General features: G+C 40.2%; 2 long non-coding RNA genes across 12 annotated transcripts in view; one reads left to right on the top strand and one right to left on the bottom strand.

The window, feature by feature from the left end:
- Nucleotides 1-2,460: 2,460 nt before the first annotated feature.
- Nucleotides 2,461-19,267, top strand: LOC135303929 (uncharacterized). Of its 2 annotated transcripts, XR_010365352.1 has the most exons (4): nucleotides 2,461-2,611; nucleotides 3,219-3,362; nucleotides 9,419-11,993; nucleotides 12,769-19,267. It is a non-coding gene; the product is annotated as an uncharacterized LOC135303929 (long non-coding RNA). The 2 variants fall into 2 exon arrangements; XR_010365351.1 differs by lacking the exons at nucleotides 2,461-2,611; nucleotides 3,219-3,362 and having other exon boundaries at nucleotides 8,734-11,993.
- The window catches only part of LOC135303928 (uncharacterized), a 77,412-nt gene continuing 63,475 nt past the window's right edge, over nucleotides 11,404-25,340 (bottom strand). For all 10 annotated transcript variants that reach the window (XR_010365345.1, XR_010365347.1, XR_010365350.1 and 7 more), the window contains one exon: nucleotides 11,404-16,406. This is a non-coding gene — a long non-coding RNA (uncharacterized LOC135303928). The remainder of the gene's footprint in view (nucleotides 16,407-25,340) is intronic.

The following is a 25,340-nucleotide window of genomic DNA, read 5'->3' as shown; positions in this document are numbered from 1 at the left end:
ATGAAGCAACTTTAATGGAAGGTATGGTATGACAGGGGGCTTTAAAGTTACTCCTTTTCCCTGTAGTTATACAATTATGAATTTTGTAACATGCACCGTGCTACAGTACAATGATAGTAACACAATTTTGCTTCAGCTTGAAGGCAAGATGTGGTAGGAACTGAGACTTCCAGGACTCAGACACGCTTCTGAAATATCAGTGGGTTACCAAAGTTGCTTGATTTACAAGGAAGTCGGAGTAAAGCTTGAGCTACCTGGACTCATTACCTGAAGAAGGCAGCCTGGGGCTGCTGATTAGCAGCCAGCATCAGCTGGCAGGTGAGGAGAGCTCATGGAGGAGGATGAAAGGGTTGTGTTTCCTAAAGGGTTCTGTTTCCTACGTGTCCAAAATCAAGACAGAGCTGTTGAAGTAGTTGGACTTCCCCAGTTGCTTCAGTGTCCTCAGTTTGTCTGGAGGAAGGTTTATTAAGGAACACAAATGCTTTCTGTCCAAAATGTGAGGTTAAAAAAAAAAAAAAGCAGTCATTTTCTTTTAACTACAAAATAATTTTTCGCTGTTTCTTTTAAAATCTAATAACTGCAGCTTTGACTGGCTGGTAGAAATCAGAGGTCCATGCTTTGTGCAGGATGATTATTTATTTATTTTAAAAACAAAATCAAGGCTGTCTGCGATTTGGATCTAATTTCACATTTATTTTTCATAGTTTGTTTGCTTAGTAGCTCTGCAGTAAAGCAGTGATTAGTTAAATCAGTTATACATAAATTCAAAGACTTGCTCTTCATTTTAGATGTTCAGACTTAATTGGATTTAAATCAGATTAAAAAGTGACTTCTGAGGGAAAAATACCCCCAAGCATGCAAAGAGGGTTGCTTTTTTTAACTTATCACATAAATGGCAATAGAGATTTCTATCTTTATAACATTTATTCCCTCTTACAGCTTACAATTCTATTTAACTTTTAAAGAAAATACATATATTAAAATATTAGCAGAACAGAGTAGGAGGAAGCCACTGACATTTCTTTCTCAGACTAACCTGTTTTCTACTCCAGAGTATTTTCTTTAGATTGTAATGAAATTTAAAACCTAAATATTAGGAAAGAAGATCATTCTATGATTTTATTTAATATATTAATTGCTGTGAAAATCACATAATGCAAGCCATATTAAAACCGTGGAAAAGACTTGGTGTTTCTCCCAGGAGATGCCCGGGTAGATCTAGATAGCTTCTCCCTCGGGGTTTAAGGGACTATCAGGGATTTAATTACAGGCTTTGGCCATGTGTGTAAATAGGAATTACTGAATAATGAAGAGGAGGGTTGGGAGAGTTCAGATGAAGATGGAGATGTGTATTTTTAGTGCTATGGGAGTAGTTTGGGATAACCAGAAGTATGAATCCAGCAGATAAATATCCTTGCAAAGGAAGAGAGCACAACTCAGTTCTGACTGTCAAGCACGATTTATGCTGTAGGGCAGTAGCATTCTGCTGCCTGGCCTTTTTGCTAAATTTGAGCAATTTTTGATAGGCATTTGGACAAATGAGGCTTTTGCAGGATCAGCTGGTCTGCAGCTCTGCAGCCTCCTCATGATGCAGAAGATTGAGGAGTTTATGCAAAATCAGGCACTTAACCATATGCAAGGCAGGATGAAGGTACAGCTTTTGGAGGACAGAGCAGAGATTTGTATTCAGATAATTCCCCATCTGGACTGATGCATGGCTGGGGAATTCAAGCCATCTCCCCCAAAAGGTGTTTTTCTAGGGGGTTGACAGAGGCTACTGCTGTAGAGATGTGAAGAGGCAGAAGGAATAACAACTGCTGGCTCCAAATGCCTCTGCTCATCTTTCCCATCAATTATTTAGACAAGCAAGATTTACATGAAAATTAATAATTGAATCTTGAATTGCTGCTTTACATCAATAATGAAATAGTTGTGCCAAATACAAACAGATAAAGAGAACAGCATAAGAAACCATCGTTAATACACAAAAGGAAAAGTAATATGTTAATGAAATTATAAAGTTCATTACTGCTTTATGGCAGAGGATTACTGTCAGTGACCTAGAACAGACAGCTTCATAGGCCAAAAGTGAAACCTCCTGTTTATCATAAGTGATGTTATCATATTAAAGTTGTGTGAGCTGGATTCTGCTAGATTCCTTAATCAAGTAATTTTTGTTACCAAAATAGCTTTATAAATAAAAATATTATTTTGTTTCCTTTATGAATTAATTTTTTACAGATTTTAATACGGGTTGTCTTTCAGGTGTGAACATCCAGAAGTATCATGGTAGACACAAAATTTCAATATTTTAACTATTTCAATTGTCTAAACCAATTTTGTCAGGTATATTTCTGGAGAAAAGAGACTAAGACTTAGCCTACAAAAACCTATTTAGTTGTTAATATTCAAATTTTTGCCAATTGCTACAATTTTATCATTAACCTAAAAATGCTGGGGGGAAGGGTTTGGTATACTTCTTGAAATGCTGTAACTCAAACTTTAGCTTCTTTCTCCCCTACCCCCAAGGTAAATTTCTAAGGCTGCTGTCCAGAAACAGGAATGTGGAAAGCATGGAGAATAAACAGCCTGTATGCATCAAAATCTGCAAGTAAGTAAAATGAACTAATTTATTTTAGTAACATGATGTGTTATACATAGAATTTCTGAATGCTTGGTGATGAGAAAACTGCAAACTAAGTCAGATACAGCACTGTCCCAGAAAGCATTGAGACCCTGCACTATATGTGATAAGTACCAATGCTTTTCTAACTTTATTTACTTTTAACTTGCTGCTCGATCTTTTCAAAACCTTGCGTGATAGAATCAGCTCCTAAAGTGTACTGTGGCCTACATCTGTGAATTTAAAGTAAGGAAATGGTAAGTATGACAAAATAACTAATGTAATGTTTAAAGTTATGCACTATTCCTTGACCTGCTCCAGCTCCTTCACTTAATGTTGTTTTCATTTTGATGTAGATTTCTCTTGCCATTTCCCTTCTGTGTTTCACCAGACTGCTACCTGTAGTGAATTAGAAGGAAGACAAGCATAAAGTCAATTCCACTTCCTGTAATTCCCCAGATTTTAAAAGGGAAAGGCATTTATTTAATTTGCTTTGCAACCTATGAGCTCATGGGGTTCATTAATTTCTCAAGAAGTAAATAAGTTCCAGTGGATTGTTCTCCAATTTATCACTTTTTGTCTGTTTCCATTTTAGGTGGTAATTCAACCTCTCCCTCTTGCTTGAATGAACTCTGTGAGAGAACACATCTGGGCTTTTTCAGCTTGGGACACAACTCTGCAGAAAATATTTTTTGCTTAATTACTCTTGTAATTGGCACCTCATGGCTTCAGAGCACAGGTAGCACACGAGTGTGGGTTGTGTTGCACCGACAGGGACCAGTATGGACTGTCCCTTTGCTAGAACATATTTGACTGGCAATGGGGTGGGTCTCTTGGGCAGGGGTGTTTCTGGTCCTCCATCTCCCACTGAGTGGCATGAGGAGTGCTCCTGGGCATGCCAGCTAGGCAGGCATTGCAGACATTGAGAGGAAACTGCAGCCTACTTGTCTGCTGTTGAAGGAAGAAGGGAAACACAATTAGGTGAAGAAGTCTCATTAATGAGGACACTTTATTAGGAGCTTTTTGTAGGGTGGGGTGTGGAAATGTTAGATTTAGAAGATAATCAGCCTGCATTTTTATCTCTACTTAAAATAGTAGAGTGGAAAATTTTCTTATCTCCATAAACTGCTATTTTTCACTTAGTAAATTATTTTATCACCCAAAGCAGATGCCACACAAAGAATTGTGTTTGGGAGGCATATAGTTATTTATCTCGGTCAAAGTGTCTCAGTTAAAAAGCTGTCAGTAGGAGATAATAATAATAAATACGTATGGCATTTGGCTAGAAGAATACAAGATTATACTAAATAGAAACACATTTCTGAAAGAATAATTGTAACTAATTAGAAATCTTCAGTTATGCTTAGAGTTGTAAGAAAGTGAAATCAAATTTAATTATGCAAGGTCCCAGTTGTGCCAAAGGTGTTATAAAGAATATCTTTATGGAGACATTCAGTATAACAAACTGGCTGGTGTTATTATTAGCATGCTCAGTTGCACATTTTCTTAATATTAGTTTAAAGTTCAATGATGGTGTTTGTAGGACTAATTACCAAGAATCTGCACAGCACCCACTGGGACAGTCACCCAAAAGGCTCACATTTTTGCAATGCTAAGTTATTGATGACTCCAGAATATCTTTGACTAAATCCTTTATATTCTGTATCTGTACAAACAGGTACTTAAAAGTGGATCTGTGATCGTGCCCACAGGTCCTTTGGATGCATAAGCAGTGAGGTTAAACAGTTGTTCCCTCGGCATGCTAGCAGGGGATTGCTGGCCAGCATTAGGATTTACTAGGATGAGTGCAGCACTGCTCTGGGACAAAGTCAGTGAAAGATTGGTTATCTTGGGTGATAGGAGGGTCTAGAGGCTGGGAAATGTGGGCCAAGAGGACACACAGTAGCCATACATGTTTTCTGACAACTAGATGTCCAGGCATGCTGAGGAGGAAAGCTAATTCATAGTAACTCCAGATAAAAATCTTAATTCACAGTGAGAACACCATGCATCTCCTCGCTGAAGGAAAGGATTTTGGCTGGACAAACCTAACAGTGAACCAAGGGCTTTTTCAGTAGCACTCACTGTGCCTTAACCAGGGGAGTCATTATATCCCATGGTGAAAACAGAACTCAGGTACCAACGTGGTCACGGAGAAGCAGTGGTCATGAGAAAAATGCTGTGATATCAGAGGGATGTTGGAAGATTTGATATAAAGAAACCCTGCTAATTTTGCAATTGACACCGAAATCAGGAATGGTTTTTGGATTAGGCTATGCAGTTCAAACCATCTTCCCGTTCTTTTCTGGCAGCTCAGTTCCCCACCACAGCCTCTCTGGAGGTGACATGGTGACGTGGGTAAATGAAGCTTTCAAATTCATGCAAGTCTTCCCAATGATTTTTCAGGTCCTGCAAAGTTAGGTCTTTTCTTCTCTGTTATAAGAGCATTTCTTTACAAGAGCACAATTTTCTTCTCAGTCTCAAAGGTGGCTTTCCTGCCAGTAAAGATCCCTCCTGGTCACCACCAGGCAGTTTTGTCCTTGAACCACCTGGCCTGTCACACTGGGACCCTCTCTTCTTCCCCACCTACCTTGAAGATAATCACAAGGCAACCATCTCTCTTCCCACAGCTCCTCTCCCCTGCTGCACAGGATCACAATGACGTGTTAGCCTTGGGAGCTGACTGAGGGTCTGACCCTTGATTTCAGCAGGAAGGGGCTGGCAGGAGCAACAGGAACACTGTTCCACGGCCACTCACCTGACACATGGCACTTAGCTCCTCCGCAGTGTTGTAGGTGTGGAGCCAGGGCTGAAAGCCTTGTTTTGGTACCTCTGATCTCCAGGAGGGGCATAGAGCTCAAATGTACCTTAAAAGAGGAAGGAGCTGTGCTGTGTATCTCAGCCTTGACTGTCATTCCTGGGCTTTGTGCTCAAGTAGGGGGAGGCAGACAGAGAAAGGCAGCAAAGCACACAAGTGTTTGTCCCAGTGGATCTGCAGGCACTGTTGGAAAAGGAGTCATCCTGCTACTGACAATAACCTGGGATGGGACTCACTTCTCTCCACCTCACACACCTGTGATATATATACATTTGCAGCTGAACTGGGCACTCCAGGCTTCCCTTATTAGTTAATGGAAGTGATCATCTATTTTTAGGCATGAGTCACCTGTCCTATTTTAGCTCTCTATTTTAGTGCATGATGAATTGTATGATGTCCATTAACAATTCAGGAGAGAGTCTAATCCAAGTAGCTCAGATGTGGACCTCTTAATTGATTTATTTGGATCAGTTCTACCCCATCTGCCTAGGTCTTTAAAGCACTGGGTGTCTTCCAAGGCTAAAAAACGGAGGCAAATATTGAGCGAGGCAATGCAGAAAGCACTTCTGCTTTCTTTGCCCAGATAGCTGCATATTTTCAGGTACAACTTTGGCAGCTGAACACTGGAATTGGCTGTGGTCATTTTGTACTGTCAGAAGTATCATTGGCCCTTGTCTAGGAGCAGTATGGTCTCCATCTGTACAAGTTCCATCTAGCTGGAAAAAGAAAAGGAGTTTCAGTTGCCTTCACTCTCAAGCATCTGCTGTTTTATTGACAAATTCCTTCCCCTCCCTTGCCCTATCCCAGCCCTCCTTTTCCTTATGGCTCTCTCTCTGGACCACTCTTGATGCGGCCAGACCTGGCAATTCTCTGTAACTCCTCTGAGGCTGCTGACCTTCCTTACCTTTTGCTGCAACTAAGCTCGCTGGCACAGAAGCAGGAATGTCACCTGCACCTCAATAGCCACTGCTGTGGGACCTGGAATAACAGATCCCTGCTTGTGACCCACACACCTCTGCCTCCCATGTCGTACCCAGAGCTTGCTGTGGGGGTGGAGAGGCAGCAGTGGGGAAGGCTGGCTCCTGCTGAGCGTTCCTAAGCTGATGAAAGGAGCAGCAGTTCCCCAGTGGTGGTCCATGTGCAGGGACCAGGTGCAGGCAGCAAAGCACGTCAGTAGGGATGAAGTATAGGAATGATGAAAGACTGCTTTGTTTCCCACACCGTGTTCCACACATGATGTTTTCCATGGGAACATGTGTGGCACATCTCTGAGCCTCTGGGTACTTGAGGAGCTGCATTCCTTGAGGACACCACGGGCCATGAGCCATCAGTGGCTGCTGGCTGTCCACACCCTGCCTGGCAAAATTTTGGGGAGATCAGCTGTCCCACCACTGAGTGCTCTTACAGGGGAGTCTCTGCTATGACAGTCTCAGGGTGAGTTTGGCCTAGGGGTGGTTTATATGGAGACTGATAAATGAGGCATTTGTGATCAATTCAGCTGTCTAATAGAACTAGGATTGAATTTCTCATTTCCAAGCCTTGTTTGTACCTTGAATCTTGGTGTGTCTCTTCCTGCCCTTGCTTTTTAATCAGAAGGGTTTATCTTCAACTTGTTTCATCCCTTTTCACATTGTATAGTTGTCAATGGTGCACAAATCTGCTGGATATTTATTTTAATCTAAATTCTGATATGAATGTGCATACTAGCTGTCTAACGATGTCATGAACTCTGTAGCATCCCCTGAGCTCTCCTGCCTTAGGCAATCCCCAGGCCCTCAGCTCTGGAAACATTAACTACTTACCATAAAGTTATCCCACCCAAAGGAAAAACAGACTCCCCCATGGACTTGGTGTCACAACTTCCTCTGGTTTCTCCTTCCCCTGTCACTGGCTTGGCACCCCTGGTGGCCACCCCCCTTCCCCTGCTGGCCAGTCCCCTCTGCCCAGCCCTTACCTCCACCCCCCACCCCTTCCCCTTTATAAGCTGCCTGCTCCACGTGGCTCATCCTCTTTCCCCGGGTTTGTCCTTCAGTGACTGTGTTAACCTGCTGGAATAAACCCTTGCAAAAGAGCCTTTCTTGCCTCTGTTGCTGAGCCAGCTGCGGTGAGTGTTCAGCGGAGGTTTGGCTGCGTTGCCTGAATGTTCATTCAGCTTGCCTTTGGACAGGAGAGGCTTCCTGGGCACCAAGGATAGGCAGCAGCACCTACCACTTTAACACTGACATTTTTATTGCTCTGAGATCTGCCATCCCTAAACTCAGTCTGAATCCAGCACCTGTTCTAAACGGGAATATCTGTGTACTTACACACAGAGGATGGGTTTCCGTGTCCCCTTTTGCCACCTCACACAGTGAGTCCTGGCTGGACTGAGGACACTGAATCACTCTTCGTTCTGCTCACCATTTGCATTTTGTTTCCAGGCTGTCATTCCAAGATAGATGATGAAACTGGCCTGTGGCAAATTGCAGAGGGTTTGGATTAAGGGTGAATGTTCATCTTCATGGACAGGATTTCTTCTCCATGGGAGAAGTCCAGGGATGTGTAGGATGCAGAGGATCCACCTTGTGACACTGATACTCTGTAAGCACAAGTTCAGTGTATGCATCTAGCTGTTACATCAGAACACAGCAGTGATGCAAGCTTCCTGTTCCAGTGCAAGATGATCCTGTAGGATGCCCTATAATAGGGAGTGCTGATATGTTTCATTTCCCAGGACTCTGATTCTCAGTAATCCTTCTTGGTGTAAGGAGAAAAGAGCACATACAGCAGGTTCTAGCTGTATCAGTTACTGTACATCTGAAATGTGTCCTGATTCTAGAAGAATGTTTGGTAGATAGCATAAAATACATCAAATGCAAGTAATTTGACACACGGCGCTATGTCCTACAATTCTTTCCCCTTCTGCTTTTGTTGCTAATGAAACAGCTGCTTTTTGGTTTCAGGCTTTAACCTATTTTTGGAATCCTTTTATGCTATTGGCCCTTTGAAATGCATGAATTGCTATGAAAGAAAGCCATTGTGTCATTGCTGGGAGGCAAGAGGAAGGCCTATAGGTGAAGTCTTGTCTAGTGATGAGAGACTGTCTCACCTATTCATCCCTTCCTTTATTTCTGTGAAGCAGCCCAGTTCCCCATGGCACATGGTTCCATGCCTTTTCTGCTTTTATTTAAGCGTTACAATTCTATCAGCCACAGTCCTTCATTAGCACAGCACCAGCAGATAACTCCCTCCTTTGGGGGGAGTTTTTTTTTTTCATATATAGGCCCCTGTTCCCACTGCAGGAATGTGTTGGCCCAAAGTAGGAGAGGAAGTGGAGGATCTTGGTTTCCAAGGAAAGAAGCTAGAGAAGAGAGTAGAAAGAAGCTGTGAATGAAATAGAGTAATCTACGTATTGGATGAGCATTTAAACCTTGTATCTGTGAGTGGCTGTGTCCTCACTGGGATGTCAAATTTTGCTACTGTGCAGCAGGATTTCACTGGAAGGGCTGTGGGTTGGCATGTAGAGTGTGTCACCATCTAAAGAGTCAGGTTATCCTCATGACTGAGGATGCCAAAGACACAAATCCAGAATCACTGAATTGGTGTACTCCGATCTGCCCAATACGAGCGCAGGTGTGACTTTAAATGTGATTTAACTCATTGCATTACTTCATTAGTTATTTACCATCTACAATTGGTTAATTCAGCACTAAACTAGCTCAAGCAGCAGCTCCTTATGGGATTTGCAGTTTGTAGGCTGGAGGCCTGTCTGTGTCTCAGCTGACACAAATGAACATGCTGTGGTCAACTGAAGATGTGAAGACTCATACCTATTGTCTTGGTTGCAGTGTTAGCAACTTTCTCCTTCCTTTTAAAGTCCAAACAGAACTCAGCTCATTTTGGATGATTAAAAAGGAATTTTTTTTTTTTGTTCCCTGGTTTCTGAGTTTTCTCCTGAAAAATGTTTTTGATCTGATCAAACAATTTTGTCCTTCCAGACAGACCTTTATTCTCATTGCTGCATCCATTTCTGCCTTGAGGCAGTGAAGAGGGCTCCTGTTTGCTCTGCATCCCTGCACAGTTTCACTAAAATTGAATCATCTCCAATGTATCTGCTAAACCCTGGCTAAAGATAAGAAGGTTTGAACACAGCAAGGTTTGGCTTTCTTTGTTATGGTTGTAAAATGTGGTTTGAATTCTGTGCTAGAGAGAAGAGCTCTGCATGTAGTATTGCATAGATGGCAGATATCTGCCATGTTCTCCCCTGCTTAAAATACAGCCACCTATGACACCTGTGTCATGTCTTGTGTTCTTAGTGCACAGTAGACAATAAAGTTTAGGAAACACATTTTGTTAAACAGAGCATGGTTAAGAAGGTAGATGGTTGGGAAAAGTAATTCTCCCTCAGAATTATAAGTATTAATTCCTATCTTATAGGCAGGGCCTTTTCCTGCCCTTATTTTTTTAGGAAAAAATCAGGCATTTGCTTTCACATCACATTGCAGTTGAAAATACAGTGTTAAAATAGTTTTGGATGACTGGAAAGGATAGCCTAATGGAAGTGGTGGATGGGAGGGGCTGTAGAGATAGTGAACATGTCTGTGATTTTTGAAATTAATAACCATGGTATAAAAGAAGTTTTGTGGTTTTATAATCATGTGTTTGACACTGTCCCCAGCAGTAAGTCTCCTTTATGTCTTTGAACAACACTCAGCAGAGACTCTTGTTGTTATAAACTAATTTAATTAAATTTCTGTTAATTTGGTGACCTCAACTGATACCCCAAAGACCAAGTGACTGGTTGGTCTCGGATGACCACAAGCTGGAATTTTGGCATAATGTTGCTCTCTAATAACTTTATGTGATGATTAGTGATCTCAGATGACCATGAGCCAAAATTTTGGGATACAGCTCATTTCTAGTAACCCCGTGTGATAATTTGTGATCTCAGATGACCCCAAGCTGTACAGGGTACAGGGGTAACTCTGTGTAATAATTAGTGACTTCAGATGACCATGAGCCAAAATTTTGGAGTAAAGGTGACCTCTAGTAACTCCATCTATTAATTGGTGGTCTCAGGTAACTCTCTGTGCTAATTAGCAACCACAGATGATGCCCATGTCCTAACTGTTGACTTCTTCTGCCCCCAGACACACATGGTGTGCATGTTATTTTGGGATTGCCAGATTAGCTCCTAGAGGTCAGTTCCAGATGTCCATGCACCAAATCTGACTCTGCAGATCAGCCCAGGCCCATTCTGTGCTGTATTTCTTTCTCAGAAGACCTCTGAGGTGTCCTATGAGCCCACAGTGTCTCTTGAACCTACTTGGGGACCAAATGTGCTTCAGGACATCCACTGAGATCATCCTGATGCCCAAAATGACCTTTGGGCTCTCCTGGGGCTCAAAAATTAGGCCCTACTGTAATTTGTCATGCCCCACTTGACCCCTTGGGACCATTTGAGAGTACAGAGGTAGCAGTTCTATCCCTTGGGGCGACTCAAGGTCAGTTTCTGCTGAACTGTAACATCCCAGCTGCTTTCAGGGGCTCTCCAGATCAAGTGTCAGCTGGAAGGAGTTGGAGTGGGATGAACCCACTAGAAGTTTTGCATTACATACTTGTCCTGGGCTCAGCTTTCAGGAAGTATCCTCTGAGAGGAGCACATGGAGACCCCCGTGCATCTCCCCCTCTACTTCCCCCAACAGACAGCACCATTTAACAAAAACATAATGTCAACAATGCAAAACAGGAAGCAGCTCTGTTTTATTTCAGGAGGGAAGGGCAAGAGGCAGCTGCTTTTCCTTAGAAAACTGTTATGAAGTTGATAGAAAGTCTCTTCCATCTCTTTACATCACATGGAGTTTTAGCAGAGGCTGGGCCCCAGCAGGACTCTGATGTCACCCATCACCTCTCACCACGGTGCCCTCCTTCTCTGGGCCTCTGGAGCTCATTGCCTGAGATCCTTCAGCTCCCCACTTTCCACTTTATGGTTTTGGCTACTAAAAGCCTACAGTTAAGGGCACCTTACTTAGCAGTTGCCTTTTAGGAGGAAGCTACAAAGAGAATACACTTCTCAATATCCATGCACATTTCTGGAGGAGCAGCAACATCTGCTTGGAGACTTTCTCTACTGTGCAAACATATGGCCCCCCTGTGTTTCTTAAAAACAGACACCTGTGAGTTCTTAAAAACTGGATTAATCTTTGCTTCAAGAATTTGAGCTAAATTATCCCTTCAATAAGAAAAAAAAAAAAATCAATAAAAAAACCCACCAAAACAAACAAAAAAAAAGCACAAAAACTAAAAATCAAAACAGTGAGGGGATTGGATGGGGGGAAAAAAAGACCATAATCCAAATTACTGCAAGAGAGGAGGGAGACTGGATTATAGGGAGAAAATCAGACAATGCCAAGCCCAAATGTGCTGTTCCAAATGCCCAGAACTAGCTGAAGCCACAAGAGCTCTCTTTGCACCTTTTCCCTCCTTTCTTTTGTAACCTACATCCTGTTGGACTTACTCAGAACATGGAGACAACAAAATGCAGAAGCCCAAGATGACCCAGCTTCAGTCCAGGTACTAATACACATATAAAGATGCTTCCACTTGGCTTTAACCTGTTGAAAAACATGAAGGACACCATAAGCACCAGCAAACCCCCATGATTGTCCCACACAAAGAACTGGGGCAGCACAGGACACGAATGGGACAAGGCACCATCCCACACCAACCATGCATGTAAAATTAGAGGCAAAACCTCGCCAAAGACAACAAATAGTGGTGCTGCACTTCTTTGATGCCTCTTAGAGGATGAATAAACCCATACTTGGTGTTGCCCTGCAACAAAATCCAGGGCAAAAGACCAGATCCTGCTCCCTTCTAACAGTGTTAAAACAAGGACTGAACCTACTGCAACCAGTACAGAACCATTTTATAAAACACCATCCACTCCCAGTTTCAGTCCCCACTCTGTGTTTAATAGGTTTGCTCATCCTTTTAGAAAAATTTTATTCTGACTCTGTCAAAACCAATGGTCAGAGCAGAGCATCAGATGATGTCCATGAACTTTGAGTCTGCCAGAATGCAAAATACCAGGTCCTCAGGTAAACTCTGGGCAAGTTAGGTAATAGCAGTTGTGTTGGTCTGATTGAAAATGTTATTTGAGCCTTTATTTAATAATTTTATTTCAGAGCAGAATGCTTTTCATTACCATTTTAAAAAGACATTACTACCATAGTTAATAACTTTCATGGTTTTGTTTTACCCTCCAGCAACTTTATTATTTATTCTTAAATTATAAATGTTCTGCTTTTCTCTGGCATGCTTTTTTTTTTTTTTCTTTTTCCCCTAGAACTCCATAATGAAATACCCAGGGGAATCATGCGCTTGTGAAAGGAAGAAGCAATGGAACTGAGACTGAACATCTACCTGGTCAGCAAGAGATCAGAAGTTATGTTCAGCTCCCAGCAACCTACCTGTCAGCCTGGAATGTTGCTGTAAAATCCATGAAGTTATGCTGCCTTCACAGTGAAGCCTCCAGCCAGATGGGATTTGTATGTGTGAGGAGTTTGTGCTGGGTGGAAATACCTGAAATACTGCAGTTACCTGTTTGTTGAAGAACAAGCATCCAGAAATAAATGTAATTTTGAATTGTTCCATTGACTGACCAACACCACACAATGAAACAGTCCCTTTCCTGCTGGGGCTTAGCAGTGCTGTTGTTTCCATGTGACAGATACCATGTGTGCTGCCAATTAAATGAGAAGACAAATATCACCTTGAACATACAATGTTCCCTAGTGGTTTGTATTTATGCAACAGAGAGAGCCAAGGAGAAGATGTGACCCATATACTCTGGTTATAGAGCTATCATCTATGGAAATTTAATGTTTTGGTAATCCTAGGTACTCCTTTGGGACTCTGGCCTATGTCTGTGTTGATATTTCAACCTGCAGGAGCTGAGGCCTAAAACAAGTTCCTCAAATAAAATGCCATAACATTGCCAAGCCAAAGGAAATAACAATGGTGGAAGATACATGGAAAAGCAAATACAGTGAGTTACTTGTAGGGAAGTTGTAGCTACTCAAACATGTGAAGGGAGGAATATTCACTGAAGAAGCAGAGTGGAACTCTCCTCCATTTAAATGTATTCGTTGACTGAAGCGGGAATATTCAAAGCATATTTTTCTCCTATTAAGCAAGTACCAACTGCTGGAACAGAAAGATGTGCAGGAGAGTGGATCCAGCAGGGTCCTTCCTTTGCCATGCTCTGAGAGCACCTCAAAGGCTGCCCTAGGCTCTAATGTCTGGTGAACGATCCCAGAGGATGAGAACTGGTGATGGCAACTCCAGCAACACAAACTCCCATCTCCTACCCTGCCTGGATATGACTTCAGAGGAACTTTCCTTTGGATGTGGGATGCCCTTCAGATATAACAAGAACATTTTGATATATGGAAAATTCAGTCAAATTCAGTTGGTATCTCCAACACAAAAATAGCTGATTCTTCTTCTCTACCATTCCTGCATCAGTAAAACTACTATTGAACCTTTTGTGTTTATTCAAAGAACAGCAAAACTTACTGGGAGCCAGAAATTACTTAATAATAACAGAATGAGTGTGACTAAGTAAAAGGCCCAAAAGAGAGCTCAGACAGCTAAAAATACAATTAAAGACAGATGATTAGAAACAAGCAAATGATATTAAAAAGCAGTGAAGCATTGTTTTTTGAGCAGAAAACCTTTCTGACAACAATACCAGTATAAGTTTACAAAAGCTGTTTACTACACAAAATGATGGAAGAATTGATGGAATAGTCAAATTTATGGAATCCCTAGAAATTCAGTACAAGTCAGAAAAATTGTTTGGTGAAAGTCCTCTAAGAAGTACATGCCATTCTAACTTCTGTTAGTGCTGGGTGCTGTGGGACTTCGAGTTCTGAGCAAGATATAATTAGAAAGCAACAGAAGCCTCAGAAGTCGTTCCTCTTTCAGCTATTTCTAAGGGCACCTTTAATTGGCAAAATTCAAAACACAAACTCCTCCAGATATGAGTAATGGCACAGTCTTCAACTCTCTCATAAATTATTCCAAGTTTCTCAGTGAAATATAATTTTAGTCTGAGCTAGTTATCTCCATTTAGAATAATAAGAGAGCAACTTGGGTAGATTTTGAGCTAAACCTTCTTGAGACTGGTTTGCAGTGAAAGAGAGAGAAAAGTAGCTCAGTGAAGTAATCAGCAACAGAAAGACTTTTGGAAAGCTTCAATATGTTCATAAGACTCTGAACACTGAAAAATATGTATAAATACACATATTGTATTTTCTTAAACACCTCAGAAAGGAATGAAGAACCACTTTTTGGGTTGATGGTCTGACTGCAGTAATGCACTGCAGCCATGAGCAGAGAGCTGTTGTTTGTATCTCTGTCACATTTAAAACAGCACATTGTTCTGACTAAACATAATTTGCCAAGGATGTCTGACTCTATCACCAGATTCTACACATAATGAAAATTTTCCATTCTTTCATTAGACACTAGAATCAAAAGGATAAGAAAACTTACTACAAATTCCTTATTTTCCAAAGAGCTCTCTGTTAGGTAGTTCTTATGACTACTCAGGATGCAGTGACTTTGAGCAATGACTTTATCTTATTGTATATTTACAAAACAGATTAATTTCCTGATGTAAATTAATAGTGGTGGCTTGTATGAAGCACAAAACCTATACTTGTATGTTACTATGAAACATGCCAGCAAAGCATTTATTTCATAAAGCTACAAAACACCCTGCAAGACATTGAATGTAAGATGGGTTAAGGAGGAGGGAAAAGAAGCCTGTCTCTATTAACACTGAAATGTTGTGGATTCATGCCATGACCCATTTCACAGAGAGCTGCTCCAGAGGAAACAGGGTGTGAGACAGGTAAGGCTGGGTCATACTCTGCTGGAATTTAATTAACAGACTGCTTGATGTTTTCTAATTATCACAGAATCATAGAATGTTTTGGAAGTTGGAAGGCGCCTTAAAGCTCATCTCTTTCCAACCCCACTGCCATGGGCACGGATGCCTTCCACTAGACCAAGTTCCTCCAAGCCCCATCCAGCCTGGCCTTGAACACTCCCAGCAATGGAACATCCACAGTTTCTCTGGGCAACCTGTTCCAGTGCCTGACCACCCTCACCCTAATTATCTGAAACAAATCTCCACAGAATGCACTACTGAAGGACATGGAGCTATTTATGTTTTCTGTAGAAATCCAAACCTCTAACAGCTTGAATAAAGGTGCCCTTGGTGGATTTATTGACAGGAGATGAGGTTCTTGCACATTCAAAGCAGGCTGTGAAATTCCTGACAGAGGATCAGGAGCTGGCAGTGTTGCTGGGGCCATCAGGGAAAGCTGAGGGCCACAGTTCTGCTGTGTTGCCCATTTTTCACAACACTGTCACAGGGACCAAAATGCAGTTCATTTCCCATAACTTGTTTTCCCTTCTGCCATGGGATAAAGCATCTTCTGAATGCCATTTGTTCTAAAAAGGATCTCAAACAAACTGAAAACAATCACCTGTGGAAACTTCATGCTATCTTAGTATAGTATTTAAAATATATTATTTGTAGAATTGGTGATATATCCTTCAAAAGGTAAAACACCCCAAGTTTTATGTAAGAAAAAATATACTGTCCTTGTTGTAGGTTTTGGCAGCATTTTTTATGAAAGCTCTGAAAATCTAAAGAATAATAATAAAAGAGTAATGTTTTGAACATTTATTTAATGTGCACTTCCAACTGTATGAGCCCCACAGTAGTTCAGAAAGCACCTCTGTGTATGGGCATGTGGAAAGTCACATCCTCCCATGACTGACATGACTCTGCCTCCTTTTTCACAGTAAGGCTTCAGAGCTTGAGGAAACACAGGCTGGGTCTCACCCAGTTTTTCCTTCCCTGAAGACCTCCCTCTGCTCTTCCTTGTTGACTGCCATAAATGGCTCCTACAGAAAGAATGAGAATTTGATTAGAATGCACCACACAGGCCAAGGAATGTGAATCAGCATCATTCATCCCACTGCAGCACAGCGCCTCACAATGAAAACCACATGGGAAATCTGAAAAGTGACGGTCCAGATTAAAAGAATTCTTGAAGCTTCAAGAAAATTAGGCCTGAACTTTATGTTTAATTAATTAGTCAATTATTACACAAAAATACTGTTTTCAGCTCAAGACCTAAGTGTCTCCAAAATATCCAGAGTTGTTATTTTGGTTAAGGTATGCTTCTAATGGCAACTTATACATTTTAAAGATAACAAAATAATATGACAAATAAGAATTTATAAAATAGGTGTTCATTCTCGTTATCCTTCTCAGTGTAAAGAGGTACAATATTCTGATATCAAGGTCAGTTCTTTGATTCAGTGGTGTCAAGTGCCTCCAAAATATTGCTAATTAGGCACATTTATCAACAAAAATCAGCCATTTGTTTTGAATCCTTTTTATAGTGGGTAGCTCTGGTTGCCAGCAAAATGAGGTCAAAGTCAACAGAGAGGCAATGATGTCTGTATTCCCGGCCTCCACTCATTTAAAAGCTCATCATATTTCTACTTCATTGTGTTTAAAATAGAAATGAATTTCACAAAGTAGATTGAAATCCATGAGCAATTAAAAAAAATAAAATTGTGAGTCAAACGCTGTTATCACTCTGTTAGAGAACTGAACTATCATTGCTTCAGTAACACAGCAAAAAATGGTCCCATAATTGACACTGGATAGATAGCTGGAAAGCAAAATAATGAAGTTGCCCGGGGTGAATTTGAAGAAGTGAAGTCTTTTAACTAAAGACAAAATAATTGGAAAGTTTTAGCTAAGAAATAATGGGGAAATGAACAGAACACTACCATATAAAAAGCTTGTATAGGCTTAGATAAAAAAATAGAGCAATTGAGAAGAAGACAGCATTGGTAGTGATTAGAAAAGACAGAAAATTAAAGAAAATGACAAAATGTTATGCATAGATGTTGCCTTCTTTAAAGTCTGAGTTTTCTGTGGAGTTGCATGAAAAGAGAAGTAGAAGTTAGGGAGAAGAAATGAGACCACATCATTGCAGAGGCAATCTTCCTCTAATGAAGAGCAAATCCCCTGTGGATTAATGGTTTCCTCTGGGGCTGGGGTGCACAATGCGCTCTGCACTGGGTTTCACCAATTTTTCTTCTGCATTAAGGGTATGGAAATTTGGCAGGAAATAAACCCTCTTGTGCCCCAGCTGGTCCTTAGTAATCAGAGGGGCTGGGTGTGGCTGCACTTAATTTCTGACTGTGGCCAATTTGGCACTGTCAGCCTGGTGGAGTTCAGTAAGGATCTGCATGATCACAGATTTACAAATGGTTCATTTTACCAGTCCAATACTGTAGGTCTGGCTGAGTTCAGTGAGAGCTTGCACAAATCCGATGGTTTATTCAAGCAATGGGAAAGGAGATTCAAGATTACAGAACTCAGACTCAGGTAAAAAATGCACTAATTTGCAGAGTGTTACTGTGTATGGAGACAGAAGTGACAGACATATTAGTGATGCATATATTACATATATAAATATAAATATTCAAAGGTCTGCTCCAACAGGGGTGCAGGTGGACTTTCTGGCATCCTGTCAGGACAGGAGGAGACACACAGTCCGTCAGCAGATCCTGAGAAAGCAGAGGTGCTTCCCCCTCTCTTTTTTTGATTCTCCTTTTTGTTTTCTTTATCTGTCAGAACTGCAGGCATACACCACAGCGTGCCCAAGAGCTGTGCACATGCATCACCAGTGTTAACAGGTCCCAGGCACTGGAATTAGCACCAAGGCAGAGCAAGGCAGTTGGCCACAAATGTGCCAGTGAACTGTGTGCATATATTGCAGCTAAAATCTGATGGTTTTGAGGTGCAGCTCACCTGGGTTCAGGTGATGGTATTTCCCTGCAATCTTCAGTTGAAACTACTGTCTCGAGTTGCTTAACATTCAGAAGAAATGGATACATCAGTAATTCAGGGGGTTTTGTTTGTTTGTTTGTTTGTTTGTTTGGCATTTTTTGGTTTGGTGTGGGGTTTTTTTTGTTGTTGTTTTGTTTTGTTTTGGGTTGGGTTTTTTTTGTTTGCTGGTTTTTGTTTGTTTTTGTTTTTATTTTTGTTTTTTGTTTGGTTTGGTTTTTTTCCCCTGGGAAAATTTCTGGGATCTGTAGGTTTTATTCACTCTGTCATCACCATGGTTTTGCTTCTCCCATCTCTGTCGTGCAACCAGCTAAATCATTGAAACAAACTGGGTAAGAGAAACAGAATCATGCAAGCAAAGTATTGCTCTGTACTCTGCAACCATCTTGCAAACAGATTCACACTCAAAATACCAACTCAGTCTCATCCAGCCTGTGATGTGAGTGGGATGCAAAGGTGATTACTCTATAAACATGCCTTTTTCAAGAGTGAACCATCATCTTTAGTGACAGTAAACAGCTTCAGAGATTCCCTGTTCTTTGCTTGCTGAGGTGCCATTCAGCTTGGTGGGAGGATGCACACTCCTGTGTCTGGGTACCTTCACCAGTGTGACTGACATGGCCTGGTGCTGTGCCTCTGTCCCTTACACCTCCCCAGCAACGGTGGCACTAGTTCCCAGTTTCATCCCTGCAGTCCTGCTAGGATGGATGGCTGTGCATGCAGCGGAAAACATCAGAGCCTGACTCCAGAGGAGCAGGGAAAAGTTCCAGAGGCTGCTTGTTTGTTACCAGGGAAGGAGAACCCCACCCCGCTGTTGCGGCCCTTGTGCTCCTCCACAAAGGCACTCTGTAAAGTGGAAGTAACAAGGGCAATAAAGGGCAACGTTTAGAAGAGACTAATAGTGTTGGTGCACTGTGATTCTATGAGAAACAGCACACCTAATCTCATCATATGATACAGTTACAGCAGTAATATCTTTTTAATCAGTTAATCCCACTGGTTCCAAAGTTCTCCAGGTTGTCCAGTCTTTGCCTGTATTTTTCCTTTGCTCCACATTAATTTTCTATTCTTGCAGAGGGATTTTTCATCAATATATGCTGTTAACTCACAACTAATATGTTTTTAGGAGCAATATATAATTTTAATAGATGATCCTTTTATATATACATTTAAAACCATCAGAAATGCCTAATAAATAAATACCCAAGTAACACCCAATATATACCAAATAAATATAAAATATACATGTATATAACAAAAACGTTCTTTCCTACACAACTTAGGGAAGATCTCAAATAAAATATTCTAAACCTTTAGCTTGGTGATATGCATATCTATTAGCACCTTACAGCATTTGTTCATTCAGCATTAAAATTGATTGAAGGTGGTTTCTAGTAACAACATCATTTGCTCCTCCCCCTGCTCTTCACTCATTTAAATACCATTTCAATATTTAACATAAGATTTTTCTTTGCTGCTCCTATCCCAAGGTCAAAGCTTTTTATTTCTGTGCAACAGCTAAAAACAGTCTTTTGAAATAAGCAATGTGGTTGCAAGGATTGCAGCCAGGTTGGATGTACAATTAAGGTAATGGTGGCACTATGCATCTGAATAATCATTTAGATAATGATTACTCTATTGGAACATTTTATGAGGTACAGAATAAAAGGAAAATCAAATGGAATTCCCTTTGAATAAATATTTGGCATGGCTGAGTGCTGCAACAGCATATTTGAATGATAAAAGATGTTCACTAAGTCAAAGCTGTATTCTCTGCTAAAGAAGAGGAGGACTTAATTTGTTGCTTTTTTCCCCCTCCAGAGTTATATTTTAAATGCAAAGTGTTGCTTTCTTGAATGTTCAGTTATTTCTTGAAAGGATATGCTCCAAAAGGAAAAATAAAATGAAATTAAATTTACAAAAAATCTTTCTAACCTTTGTTGTGCTAGGGAATAGAGTAGAAACAAGCTGTTAGAAGAGAGGATGTTCTGCACAGGAGGAACAAATCTTTGGGCTGATTCTCCCAAGGTAATAAAAAGTGCTTTGAGGTAGAAGGCTATTGTGTTAGATTACCTGGCTGTCTGGGTATACAGACTTCCAGGGCAGGGCTACACTATTGCCATGCTATTGCATTCCCTGATTTGAATTTGTCAATCCAGTAGATTAACTTTCTCTGAGAAGTGGGACTCCAGACACATTAACTACACCTTTACTCAGGGACCCAGGTCATAACCTGTCAATTACAGCTGCTGTGATTCACCCAAATGTCACAGTCAGAAATTACTTGGGATCCTTAAGTGTTTATTACCATAGCACCATCTTTTGCCACCCAACACTTTTCTCAATTACATTTGCAGATTTTTATCACTCTGAATAGGTTTTGATCTTTTGATGTTTTGATTTTGTTTATTGAACTGGTCTTAATTTCTTGGTTGGCTTGTTGGAGTATTTTAGTAAGGGTTTACTAATCAAATTTCAGGAAGATCCTTGTTAATACAGTAGGTTCAACTTATAGTTTAAAGATCTGCTGCTTTGGACCAAAGGGTAAAAATGTGCATTGTTTTGCTTCAGTGTCCAGGAGAACCAACACTTCGTTTCACTAACCTTAATGAGGCAGCAGTCTATCCCCAAATCCCAAATGATATTTTTCTGAAATAGTTCAGGCAAGAATGTATTGAATGTGCAATATAGCTGTTCACAGAAGTAGATATTTCAACTGACCTTTTCCAGGCCCCGTGTTTACCAGGGGTATTAATTAAACTTCCACGAAAAGGTCCTCAAGGATTACATTAAAACCAGGTACAACATTCCACTGACATATCTGGCCTATTTTGGGTGTCATTTAACCAAGAGTAGAAGCTACTTGTGACCTGTCATCCCTTTCATTAGTCAATCTAAACACTCTAGACAGAATTATATATCTCTAGCTTTGCAGTAACAATTTTCCATTTCGCCCAGCATGAGCAAACCATCAGATGCTCTGAAGGCGCTTGGATATCTGCTATGGCTGGCTGATATTGTGTTTCTTGTGGTCCTAAGCAGGATCAAAAGAAAAATCATTGTGCCTAATGATCTGTCAAGCTGAGACTGATTTTTCAACAGTTTCATAAATACAGTCTTTAGCAGTTGTTTATAATCTTATCGTTTTGGATTAGACATATAAACCTTAAATGCCTGAAAAAATGCAAGCCTTTTGATCCTGCGAGGTGTATTCACCTATTCTATAAAGCAATAACTTAACATGTAAACTCAACATTAAAAGTGTGTGATGTCTGTCATCACCACAGTCTTAAATGAGTCCTGTCTTTGGGAACATTTGTTTGTATCCCGTGGCAGACTCGCCTTGCTGGACTTTGCAGAGCCAGTTTTAGAAGGTTGATTTTGTAAAAAGTTAAAATGAATAATTAAGATTTTAATTTATTTAAAAATAAATAATATTTTAAAATATTAAATACATATTAAAATATTTAATTTATTTAAAATATTTAATTTTGCAGTCCAAATACAGTTATAACTCCCAACAGACAGGAGTACATAGACGCTGAACACTTCATTTAATGTATTAATCCAGTGTTTTTCATTTTTATTTGAAAAGGAGTGTCAAAAGACACTCCTTAGATAAGAGTAGATAAGCTACACCAAGATATGAAAAAATTCAAGCCTCCTACAAACACACTGGAAAGAAACATATTGGAGAATTTAAATTACTAACTGAATCTAATTTCTATTGTTATCACTCTCAGTAAGCAGAGAGATTGTTTTGTTTGTTTTCCTCTCCCTTCATGTGTTTATGGAATACTGTTAGTGTCAATTTAAAGATATCTAGATGTTCTTCCAAGAAGTTGGAATCATTGGCCTCTTTACATTTATCCAGTTTACAAGAGAAAGGAAAAAAAAAAAAGACCTCCACAATAGGAACAAAAGGAATTTTCTCCTAAAATGATGCCTTGTTGAACCTTATTGAAATGAAATAATGATTAGACCATAGCAGAGAGCAGATATATCTATATAGGGACCTACATTCCACATAAACACAACTATAACTCACCATATTTTATTTGATCACAACTCTAGTACAAACGTTCTCCTGGATGACAGCTTGTATCCAATAAGACATAACTGGGGGGACAGGTGCTAATGTCTTGTCAAAGTTATATAGTTTCTTTTTGAAAAAAACATCTGGTTTAATTGCACAATGCCAACTGAATCCTTATAACCAAAGGCAATAATTGCTTGCTGCTGAATTATATCTATGAATAATTGAAGGACTTGCCTTTCTCTATCCTTTCTTTGGCTCCTGGGATAGAAGGAACCCAAGCTTTGCATTTATTAAATAGATACAATCTTGTTTTTATTTAATTTCCATTTTTATGTTCTCACTTATGTTAAAAATCTTCCCCTATTGTTACACACAGTGTAACAGCACCAAAACACAAAGATGCCTGAAAGTATGTCTTGTTTCTAGTTCTTGCCTTTCTTTAAAAAACAGCTTGGTGAGTTTTTCAGACATGGGGAACCATGTCGGAAATATCTATAGAAGAGCACTTAAAATGACAAAAAGGCATTTACAACAAATCACACTCACCAGCAGGGTTTTCTTCTAAATTAAGAAAGTCCCATAACAAGCCTTTGTGTTACATTTCACAGTGCTTTTTTTATGCCAAGAAGCTGCAGTTATGATGATGAGTTAAGTTTCCTTCTCTTTATGTAGCTACAGGCTAGTAAACTTCTGTTTTCCCTATGTTTATTAAATACAGTGGTCAAAGAGGTATGCTTATTCCTCAGAGGTAGCCTTATCAACACCTCTGTGTGGGAATTTTGTAAGAGCATTTTGCCTTATCTGTTGAGCAACACAGTCATTTTCATATTCAAGACTATAAAAGTGACTGAAGATAATGTTATTTACACCCCCCCCCCCCCCCCCCCCAAATATGCAAAATATAGGAATGTTTCCCTTTATGACTGCTTAGGCTCAGACAAGGGTTGTTATCAACCCTTGTAATCTTCATGGCACTGACTAGACAGACCAGCTGTGAATGTCAAGAGTGGAAGGAATTCTACTCTTTTCTAAGCATGCAGTACTAAAGAGGTGACTACTTACCTTACCTGAGGCTTGCTCCTGCTTTCATTTAACTTGGAGTCAAAAGAGCCAAGAGGAGTAATAGATTAATTACATGTAAAATGCTGAATTTCAGGGTTTGACCACTGCTAGATGCAAATTAATTGGCTAAATGAATGCAGCATGCAATATTTATATATGTCCTTACAGTTCCTTAAGAATATGCTATACATTATTTACAGAGTAATGTTAGACTTTGTTAGCCATTTATGAAGGATTAATTATCTGTGATTAGAAAACAGCTGAATATACCAACATACTTGCTCATTCCTTTTAATCAGTAATTTAGGAGAAGTTTTCCACCTTAATTAAAACCTTAGTGTATTTTTGCACATATTCAGCACTCCCTTAGAAATAGGAAAGAAAAGCTCTAACAGAGCAATCTCCAACTCGTTCGTTCTTTTCACCTTATAAATTCTCAGTTCCACATGCAAGAAAGAGATGTACAATTCCTAGTAAAAGAGGGATTAAATAAATATTTGAGATTTTTCATCTGTTCACAAACAATCTGCAGGTTAAATAGAAATTACTTCACTGGCTCTGGAAGTTGTTGTGAGCTTCTAATGGCTACCTGGTTTAATACTCAATAATTTCTAAAAGAGATGCTCAAAAGGACCTCTGCTCAAGATAATGTGTAATGTCACTGTTGGGATATTCACTTTTAATATCGGACCACTTGGTTCCAATCTCTGCTCCTAACCAGGTAAAAAGGGATATCAAAAGATCAGATAAGTATTGTGTCGTGTGGGTGGAGGGGTAATGCTGGCTGGCTCCTCCACTCCAGTCTCATTTCTGAGGAGGGATGGGAGACACTGAAACACCTAACAGTGTTCAGGAGAAGACTCCAAGACAGTAAAATGGCACAAGCACAGGAATAACTACTGTGGGATACAAAAAAATTAAATGTTCATATCCCTGACCAGAACTGCATGAAAAAGAAATAAACTACCTTGCATTCATCAGCTTTATCACAGGAAAAGAGCATGCATGCGATAGATGAGTAATGGGATGATTGACTCTCACAATTAACAGACAGATATCATGTATATAGGTTAAGAAAAGTTTTATAGATTTGTAGTTATGTTTTACCCCCTTGCGCTGTTATCAAGAAACAGCCGGGGTTGGGAGGTTTGGGAGTGTTGGCTTGTCACTATGGCAACACCTGACCTCCAATCAGGATTTGAGGATGTAAACTCCACCACCGGACAGCGAAGAAGGAGTTGATGGACAGAACTTTGGGAAGGGTTAAAGGGTTAAAAGGCGAAACCTCCATTGTGTGGGTGAGCACATAGGGAAAATCCTTTGCTCCCGGCAGCGTAACATTTTCTCTATTCAGTCTTCTGTTGTATTTTTGATAAGGTTTAAGAAATGTTTCTAAAATTATGAAAAGCGAGTAGCCATTTCTCACATGCGCATGGAAATTAATCACAAAAACAGATTCTTTAGTACAGCTTTAGTTCAGCAGCAAATTACCTTCCAGTAACTCCTTCTACCTCAAAGGCCTCCTTACTTTCCTGGGTAGGATTTAAACTGCAGCGTCTCTTTAAGATCTTTAGGGACTCCCTCAGTTATCTCTGCTTAACAAATTTCAGGTTTTTGTCATGCACATTGGTCTGGCAAGAGCCATTCTTGCTGTGAATAGGAGAGTTCACATCCCTTACACAGAGGAGTGCAGCCATCAGTGCCTCCTGTGCTTCTACAGTATTGCACAGACATGCTGAAAGCTTAATCTGTCACACAAAAACCAAGCAGCCTATTCTCATTCTGCACAGCATACCTATAAAAAGCCATTCAGGACCTGCTTTTAAAATGCTTAGTGTAAACACATTACACTAACAAAAGTGGAAAA

Source organism: Passer domesticus, chromosome 6, assembly GCF_036417665.1.
Source record: "Passer domesticus isolate bPasDom1 chromosome 6, bPasDom1.hap1, whole genome shotgun sequence".
In the NCBI taxonomy this organism is placed as follows: domain Eukaryota; kingdom Metazoa; phylum Chordata; class Aves; order Passeriformes; family Passeridae; genus Passer; species Passer domesticus.
This window is presented reverse-complemented; position numbering and strand designations above follow the sequence as displayed.